This window comes from Elephantulus edwardii, unplaced genomic scaffold (assembly GCF_000299155.1).
Source record: "Elephantulus edwardii isolate Elephantulus edwardi_28Jun2011 unplaced genomic scaffold, EleEdw1.0 scaffold00071, whole genome shotgun sequence".
Classification (NCBI taxonomy): domain Eukaryota; kingdom Metazoa; phylum Chordata; class Mammalia; order Macroscelidea; family Macroscelididae; genus Elephantulus; species Elephantulus edwardii.
The window spans coordinates 3,545,986-3,554,513 of NW_006399821.1; the positions used below are offsets into that span (position 1 = coordinate 3,545,986).

Here is an 8,528-nt window from a genome sequence, read left to right on the forward strand (position 1 = left end):
TACCTTATATACATCCAGTCTAGCCACCATCTTAAGTCCTTTGTCCTTGCTCTGCAAGTTCACTTCCTGAAAGGACCTCAGCAACAAAGAAGTGACTCTAACGCCTCCTGTATGAACCCTACTCCAATCATAGTTTGTCAAATATTCATGCCCTTGCTAATGAGCCCACTCATTTTCAAAATAGCCAATGGCTCTGTGTCACTGCCATCTTCCTCCACAAGTTCCTCAATCCCCTTACATCTCCCAGCCCCCAACTGACCCTGGCCCTTCCCAGCACCAATAAAGATCGTGGCCATGAGGAGCTCGGGGCTCCTTCCCACTGCCACTGTGCTGGAGTGCATTGGAGTCCCTGCTCAAGCTTGTAATAAAGACCCTCATGTTTTTGCATCGGATTCAGTTCCCTAGTGCTCTTCGGGGGACAAGCGATTGTGGCACAACAATGTCTCCTGATTTCCTAACTGCTGGTATCAAGGCTGTTGATTGTGAATTCAAGTAAGGTGAAGTTGTTAACAGTTTTCATCTTTTCTCTATCATGATGTTGCCTGTTGGTCTAATGGTTAGAATTTTTGTTTTCTTGACAGTGAGATGCAATTTGTATTGGAGGCTATCTTCTTTGATCTTCTGCAATGTGTATTTCAAGTCCTCTTCACTTTCAGCAAGAGAGCAAAAGATCATTACAAAGACAAAGGAAAAAGATAAAACTGAAATGGATGTTAGAAGAGATTCTGAAAGTTGCACTAGAGCATTGAGAAGCCAAAACCAAGGGGAAATATGCCAAAGTAAAAGAGCTGAGCAGATTTTAAAGGGTAGTTCAAGAAGGCAAAGCAAAGTATTTTAATGTAATGTACAGAGAGCTAAGATTGGAGAATAAAAAGGGAAGGACTCACTTGGCATTTCTCAAGCTGAGAAAGTGGAAAAACAGATTTAAGCCAAGTTGCAATATTGGAAGATGCTATGGGCGATGTGTTGTATGATCCAGGAAGCATCAAAAGAAGATAGAGGGAATATGCAGAGTCACTGTACCAAAAAGAATTGACTGACACTGAAAAATTTCAAGAGGTAGCATAAAAGCAGGAACCAATCATAAAGAATGAGGAAGTTGAAGTTACACTTATGTCATTGGGGGTGGGGGTGGAAAAGCCTCAGGAATCAAGGAGATATTATTTGACTTGTTTCAATTAACAGACAGCTCTGGATGTGCTCAATGGCCTATATGTCAGGGAATTTGTAGGACAGCTGATTGGAAGCGCCCTATATTTGTTTCCATTTCCAAGAAAAGCGATCTAAGAGAGAGTTAATGGATGCCCGTGAGTAGTAGAAATAGGAGCATCAAAAGGCGGGAATAAAAAGAAAATTCAATAACGAATTTTAGCCCCTGGAAAGAGAAGCCTCCTATATTATCCCCACTGCACGTACTTCCCCATTCCTGAGGCATGCCTCTCTCCCTGGCCCTCATTCCTTAGCCACGTCTGCACTAGAAATCCTGGCATTTTTATGTCCTAGTGCAAACTCAGTATATAATCTGTGCTCACCCATCATTTTATGTCCAGATCTTTGGGACAAGAGTTCCTCTGGGTTGCTGGCTAATGAATTTTTTCTCTTTCAAGTTCTTTAAAAGTGCCTCATGGTCATATGATCCCATAGTCACTGTTTTGTTGTCTGGTTAAAGCAAGGGAAAATGACATGGTTTAAAATTAAGAAAGGAGTGTATTAAGTTTGTAGTCTATCTTCATACCTATTCAATCTGTATTTGTTGTTGTTATGTGCCATCAAGTCATTTGCAACTCATAGCAACCCTATGTACAAGAGCCCTAAATGCCATTCTATCCTGTGCCAACCTAGCCACCCCAAACACTCATTCCCACCATTCTAGTCACAGAATCGATCCATCTCATCAAAGGTCTTCCTCTCCTGAGCTGCCCCTCCACTCTGCCAAACATGATGTCCCTCTCCAAGGACCAGTCCCTCCTTTCAACATGCCCAAAGTATGTCAGACGAAACTTTAGAATCCTTGACTCCAAGGAGCATTCAATCTGTACACTGAGCAAATTATTCAATAGGCTAGACGCTATGAAGAAGAATATGGCATCCAGATTGGAGGAAGACTCATAAATAACCTGCCTTATGCAGATGACACAGTCTTGCTTGCTGAAAGTGAGAAGAACTTGAAGCACTTATTGCAGAAGATCAAAAAGAAGTATATGGTAATCTGTTTTTAAAAAAATCCCAAAATAGTCACATGTTAGCTGATGTAAATTCTTAGATTTGTTTTTCAAATTCCTTATCTTAGGGAATAGCTCAGGGGTTGACTAAGCCTTGCCTTTACTGTTTGTAGTCTTGCTTACTGAACTGGATAAAGGCCAATGATATACTGATTCCTCCTTAGACTATGAATTCCATCTGCATTTGTATTGGGAGTTGTTAGAATAAGGGTATAAGTAGTTGGTAGTTACTTCCACTCAGATCTGTGTGTTGAGAACACCTAGAGTTGTGTGAGAAAATAAAATAACTATTCCTGTAATTTATATGTAAACTTCTTAGAAACAGAAATGTTCTTTTTCCTTTTATTTCTTTTTCCATAGGTTTCATAATCCACCTTTGCCTTAAATTGCCTTCTACAAGGAATTATGTCTTTCCCCCACCTTTGTCTCTCTGTGTCAGGCTTGGGACACTGAGAAATTCTGTGTCTACTTTCTGTAATCCTGATTCTAACATTGTGACATTGTGGGTTTCTGACAAATTCCATTGTCTCTGCATGGGCTTTAAAAATCTGTGTTCAACAGAAAGTAAGAGGTAGAACAGTTCCTCCCTGGAGCTACAATAGGATTATGTAGAGAAATGGGAGCAGGGTTAATCTTCTATTTGCATCAGAGTGCGAAAGTGGGTGATAATGTGACTTAGTCTACTTTGCACCAAATAGCTGCCACTTTAATAGAACGTCAGATTTGAGAAAGAGAGAAGGTGTATTTAATGCTGACACAGATTTGTGGATTTGCCCTGATCAAACTCTAATCCTTTCAAGGAATCTACATATACCTGTAATCCATAGCTTCCATCAGAAAGATCACTTAGGGTGAAATAAAACTTCACAAAGCATAAGAAAATGTGTTGGGATCATTATTGGAAGGCAGTGAATAAAATAGTAAAAATTAGCACTTTATGTCAAAAATTTTATTCAAGAAAACCTCTCTCCCCTCCTCAAGGTCAGTATCCTTTGTCTATAGGGGTCAGGAGCAAGTGGCAATTAGATTTTATAATAACTGCTTCCAGTACAAAATTATAAATGTGTCCTAGTTATAATATACAGACACTCTCAATAAGTAGAGGCATTTCTTGATTGAAACATTTTTTTTCCTTCTACATGGAAAATACCTCATATTCCGTGCTGAGATAGAAGATCCCATCTGCCAAAGTTAATATACTAGACTAACTCCAATGATAAAGTGATAAAGCATGCTTATACTCAAGCTGCTTCCAGTAACCATGAAAGTTTTATGTTCTAGAATCTTGTAAGTATGTATATTGCATTATTAAGATAAAAGATTTATCCATAGCCAACATATAAAAACCTTTCCATTTACTAACCTATCAGCTTTTATTTGTAGGATGAAAACCTAGGTACATATTTTCCTTGTTGTTAGGTGCCATTGAGTCAAGCACAATCCATAGCAACCCTGTGACCAACAAATCTGAACCCAGTCCTACCCTTGGCCATCTTCCCACTTCCTTACATATTAGAGTCCATTGCAGCAGTTACCACTTCAATCCACCTGGTCAAGGGTCTTCCTCTCCTACATTGACCCTCTACCATTCCAAGTATCATGTCCGTCTCCAAGGAATAGCCCCTCCAAGAACCATGCCCAAAGAATGTGAGGTGAAACCGCATCATCCTGGCCTCCAAAGAGCATTCTGGATGCATCCTCTCCAAGATATATTTGTTTGTTCTTCTGTCAGTCCATGGAATGCTCAGTGCTCTTTTCCAACACCACAACTCAAAGGCATCAGTTTTATTTCTGTCATCCCTATTCATTATTCAGCTTTCAGGTGCATACCAAAAAATCAGAAGGACCACGACCTAAATCAAAGGCACCTCAGCCCTCAAACTGACTTTATTACTGTTCAATAATTTGGAGAGGTCCCTAAGTTCAGACTCTCCTGGTACACTAGATCTCCTGATTTCCTGACTGCTGGTTGTTGTTTGTTGTTGTTGTTGTTGTTATGTGCCATCAAGTCACTTGTGACTCACAGCGACCCTGTGTACAAGAACCCTAAATGCCCACAAACTAGGGGAATGGGAAATGGCAATGACATTTTCATACAAGTCTCAAGTTGCTACAGAATCTAAAGAATGCTACAGCATCTCTACTAAACATCTCTACTAAAGAATGTTACAGCATCTCCACAAGGAAAAGGCTGATAACCCAATCAAAAAATGGATAAAAAACACGAAAAGACTCACCGCAAAGGAGGATAGCCAACAAACATGGGAAGAAATGTTCAAAATCACTGGCAATCAGAGAAGCGCAAATCAAAACAACAACAAGATACCAGCTGACCCCAGCACCAATAGTAAAGTTAACAGGACAGCAAACAATAAATGTTGGAGTTGTGGGGATGTTGCAACTCTTATATTCGCTAATGGAATTACAAAACGGTACAACCACCACAGAAGGCAGTATTACATTTCCTCAAAAAGCTGAACACATAGGATTCCCATATGACCTGACTATTCCACTGCTAGGAATATACCCCAGGGTAATCAGAACTGAGACATAGAGATATGTACAACAATGTTCATAGCAATGTTATTCACAATGGTTAGAAAATGGAAGCAACTCAAAGGCCTATTAAAAGAAGAATGGATAGAGAAACTGAGGCATAGTCACACAATGGGATATAATACAGCACTAAAGAACAATAAAGTATTCTTAAAATTTGACAACATGAAAAAATCTAGAAAGCATTATGTTGAGTGAAATAACTCAGTCATTAAAGGACAAATACTGCATAAGACCACTATGGTGAGAATAGGAAGATAACTGAGCCAGATGTACATGGATATTCAGCAATGGAGGAACAGGGGAGAAAGGAGGAGAAAAAAGGGGGAAGGTGGAAAATCATTGGGATAATAGAGGTTGGTGGGCAGATAGGAGAGAAGAAGAAATGGGTAAGATGCAATAGGGACTTGAAGAGATGAATTGGTAACAGGTGTAGATCAAGAGTAATTCATTACACAAAAAATAATTATTATGTATAATAAATATCTTTCTTCTTTTCTACTGTAGAGTCCAAAGTGACCCACAGCTGACCCTAGGTGGATATCCAGAGGTAGTTAATCACTTGGAAGGAGATTGCCCATCCTTCTCCCATGGAGCAACTGGTGGCCTCGAATTGCTGCCTTTGGGATTGCAATGCAGCTTCTTGCCACTAGGCCACCAGAGCTCATAATATTATAATAACTATGATAATACAAAACACAAAAGTACACAAATGAGTAAAATAAAATTAAGTGGGGAGAAATATAAAGAGCATTCTCATTCAAGCTTTTGTATGTACTACCTGCTTCCCCTCTTGTCCCTTCTCCATGGGAGGCACACCAATTGATTCATTATCGTGCAAAAAAAATCCAGCACCTACCTTTTTCCCCATAACTACCTTATGGCTCACTCCCTCAGTGTCACTGAGTAGTCACTGATTCATAACTGCCCCTCCAGTAGGTTTTCAGAGGCTGAAAATCCACAGGTGAAGATTGCCTATCTTTTCCTCTTCAGATCAGCTAGTGATTTCAAACAAGGCCAGTTACGTTTATAACTAATATGATCTTTTTTCAGATCATGTGATGGGATTTTTGTTGTTGTTGTTCAGAAAAGATTTCCAAGGACTCTAGAAAGGCCATCCCATAGGAAAAGCTGAAATTTTAGCATGTAATAACAACTAAAATTGAGGTTGAGTTACTCCACCTCCTGGAGATTATATATGTTACCCGAAAATATGCAACACCTGTCTAAGGGGAGCCTCTGGGTGGATTCCAACCTCCCACCTTTCCTTTGACAGCTGAGCACACAAACTGTTCACAGCCCGGAGCCACATTTCAACCTTTGACCAGACGTGTGTTCTTGAGCACTGAGTGCTACTTACCCTCTTAGGGCTTCAGTTTCCTTTTCTGTGAAAACCATGCAGTAATGCCTTCCTTCTAGAATTGCCCTAAGGACTTTTAAGGGTCTGGAATCTGTAGGGAACAGGAGGAGAATCTGACAAACCCGCCTCTCCTCCCTGCACCTGGAATGACTCATAGTCCTGGCCTGGTGCTCAGCAAACACCAGCCTCCTCCTCCTAGTCCCCTTGGCCAGACTTTATCTCTCAGCAGAGTGGGGCTGTCAGGATCTTGACCGCCCACCAACACAAAAGTAATCCAGAGTCCTCCACTTCTCCCCAACAAGCCCCCAAGCTTGGCCCCATCCCCCTTGGTGAGTGTGGGAACTGATCCTTTAATGGGCCTTGAGCTCTGGAGGGCGCAGAGCTGGGACTATAAAACTTGGAAGCTCTGCGTTCCCAGGCTCTTTGTCAACCCACCAGGCCATGTCACCTCGCGGCTCATACAGACTGCAGCCACGAGTTTCCCTGGGGAAGTGAAGCAAGTCTGCACCAGCAGCCCAGAGAGCCTCGCTTAAAGCTGCGAGCAGCAGACCACTAGAAGGTGGGAGAGCGACTCTCCTTTGACACTCAGAGAAAATTTCATTTCCACCAAGTAACTGGAAGATGACAGAGCTCACCGTTTTGCTCTATCAGGAAGAGATCTAACACTCCAGAAGCCAGGGTAACAATTCAGTCTTGCTTGCGCCACAGCTCGGTTGCAATTAGTGGTTCCTGCAGGTCTTGGAGGCCTCTCTGCCTGGATGCCAGTACACAATTGAGCTTTTCCAAAAAGAGTAGACTTCCGTCACCTTTTCTAAAAATGGCAACAAAGAAGCCCTCCTTAGAAATGCCTCTTGGCAGCGCGGCCTGGCTGGGTGTGGGAGAGCGTGGCCATGGAAGACCAGCAGAGAGCAGAGCTTCTCAGATATCAGCGGTGGTGGCCATCTAGCCCTGCAGCGCCGCTACTTCTCTCCTGCTGGGGATTCTGTGTCAGCTGCCCTCAGCCGCCCACTGCCTTCACCTGCACGGTGTGGCTGGAAGTCTAGCGATTCTTCACTCTCTTTGAGAACAGCGTGATCCTCTCTGCTGCTATCTTCATCACCCTTTTAGGCCTCTTGAGTTTACCTCCATTTCGTAAAGATTAATCAAGAGACTTCGTTAATCATTGATTCCCTAGGCATAGATGACTTCATCCTATGCCTCAGGCAAAGAAAGTACCACCTTCATTGAGATAGGTAAGGTAAAGGATATTGTCATTAACGAGGCTATTTACATGCAGAAGGTGATATACTACCTCTACATTTTATTGAAGAATCCAGTAGAACCACATGGGATATCTCAAGTAGTACCTGTCTTCCAGAGTGCCAAGCCACCGCTGGACTGCTTGATTGAGGTGTACAGGAGCTGCCAGCAGATCCTGACACAATAGAAATCCGCATCAACAAGGCCGGGAGTCCCAGAATTCAAAAGACCAGTATTCTCTTCCATGGGAGATGACTCTTAAGCCATAGTGGCTGGTTTATTTTCTGTACTCTAAACCATCAGCTGGATGCAGTCCTAGGAACCAGTGTGGATGCTGAATGATCTTGGAGCTATAGAGTAGGTGACTGGAAGCATAACTCATTGTGTGATGTTGAGCAATAAATTTCTGTGTATTTTAGCATTTCCGTTGTAAGGCTTTGCGTACTTTATCAGCTGAAGGGAGATTTTAAGAAACAATATGGCAGAAAATATCAGCAAAGAGCTCTTTTATGAAAATCTTAAGCACACTCCATTTTTTTGCTGAAATTTTTGCAGCAATATAGGGGGAAATTAATACCAGATGTCTTGAAAAGTATCATCTCCAACTGTATAGTATCCCTTTATAAAAATTATTTTAAAGAAAAAAAAGCAGCAAGCTCTTTAGGTATTGGTTAACAGGAAGAAATGTCTTACACAAGACTATTAGTCTGTTTATCTAGCTCCTGTGTTCTGTACAGGGTTAATTTATAATTTTTAATAAACAAATCTCCTTCCAAAACATTTTAAAAAAATGCCTCTCAGGCCGTGATTCTTGAGTTCCAGTCCTCATCAGGATCAGAGCCTGGCCTTGTTCTGGTGAGAAGTGAGGCTGCAGTTCCTAGTGCTGAGAAGAACAGTTCTAACTCGCTTCTTTAGCATAGCAGTTGCTGGTTACCACCTGAAACCTACCTACCCATCCTATTTCCTCTGAACTCAGTGGAAAAGGAAATGAAGACTTTATTCTCCACTTTTAGTTGTGACCCACAAGACTTCAGGACTGTGTCTCTGTGCTCAGAAAACCCAGTCATGTGCAGATGTAAACTACTTCAGCAGGCATGGTGTCCGCCACCTAGCAGTCACTGGCTCGCTCTTCCCAATGCCATAGACTTCAC

At 41.8% G+C, this 8,528-nt stretch overlaps 1 pseudogene; it reads left to right on the forward strand.

Annotated features, from left to right (window-relative positions):
- The first annotated feature begins 5,068 nt into the window (after window positions 1-5,068).
- On the forward strand, window positions 5,069-7,639 carry LOC102865808 (annotated as a pseudogene).
- Window positions 7,640-8,528: the final 889 nt, after the last annotated feature.